This window comes from Eulemur rufifrons, chromosome 28 (assembly GCF_041146395.1).
Source record: "Eulemur rufifrons isolate Redbay chromosome 28, OSU_ERuf_1, whole genome shotgun sequence".
Classification (NCBI taxonomy): Eukaryota; Metazoa; Chordata; class Mammalia; order Primates; family Lemuridae; genus Eulemur; species Eulemur rufifrons.
Genome location: NC_091010.1, coordinates 29294713 through 29295804, shown reverse-complemented (window position 1 = coordinate 29295804; position 1092 = coordinate 29294713).

The window sequence follows — 1092 nt, the reverse complement described above, 5'->3', positions numbered from 1 at the left end:
TAACTTATCTTTTTTTTTTTTTTTTTGTGCTTGTAGTCCAAGAATGCTCACTATCTTTGTCACCTTGGGCTGCTATTAATATAACAAATTGCCATAGATTTGTTGGCTTAGGCAACAGATACTTATTTTTCACAGTTCAGGAGGCTGGAAGTCTGAGATCAGGGTGGCTGGGTTCTTGTGGAGACCCTCTTTCTGGCTTGTAGAGAGCTCTTCTTGTCCCTCTTTATAAGGGACTAATCCAAACATGAGGACTCCATCTTCCAAAGGCCCTACCTCCAAACACCGTCTCGTTGGGAATTAGGTATTCAACATATGAATTTTGGGGGGACACGAACATGCAATCCATAACAAATGACTATGATAAATTTGTGTGTTATTTTGCTCTATTTGTATAATCTAGAATAACACAGTACCTGTGCTCAGATAATACATCAATTCTGTTGTTAAACTGCAAATGCTAAGAGGAATGTGTTTGACTTCTTCCAACTCTATCTCTTCAGGCATGACAGTAGAATTGCTATTCCCCTGGTTTCTAGGTCCAGAGGTCATCTGAAGAAAAAAATGGTATCAAGGCATCTCTTGGTGTCCTCTGCTTAACTGTCTGTGTAGAGGGTGCCTACTCAATTCAAGGGTAAAGTGTTTTTGGGAGACGAGGACACGATGCCCATATTTAGCCATTCTGGTATGTTTTAGCAAGCTCGGACTCCCTCTTTGTTTCTGAAACTGATCTAGCTATGATGTTTGCCTTAGCTAAGCCGGGAGCTGTACTCACACAGACTCTTCATGCGGACAGTTAAGTCTCTGCCCATTTACTAGGAAACTTCTTGTTCTCCCGTGAGTTTTCTGATATCTGACTTGTACATAGATTCTCCTGATGAAATGATGCCTGTATGGCTTTTGATTTGGCTTTTCTCCAAAATGATGCCTCTTACATTACCCTTCTCACTTTCTTGGGCAAGTGGCACTGTCCCCTTACCCTAATCTGAACTACAGGATACCACACCCTGGCCACACTCCAGCACCTGGTAAGGCCCCTTGTTGAGGCATGGTAGTGTTTTTATATAAACCATTCATACGGAAACTTTCTAACTA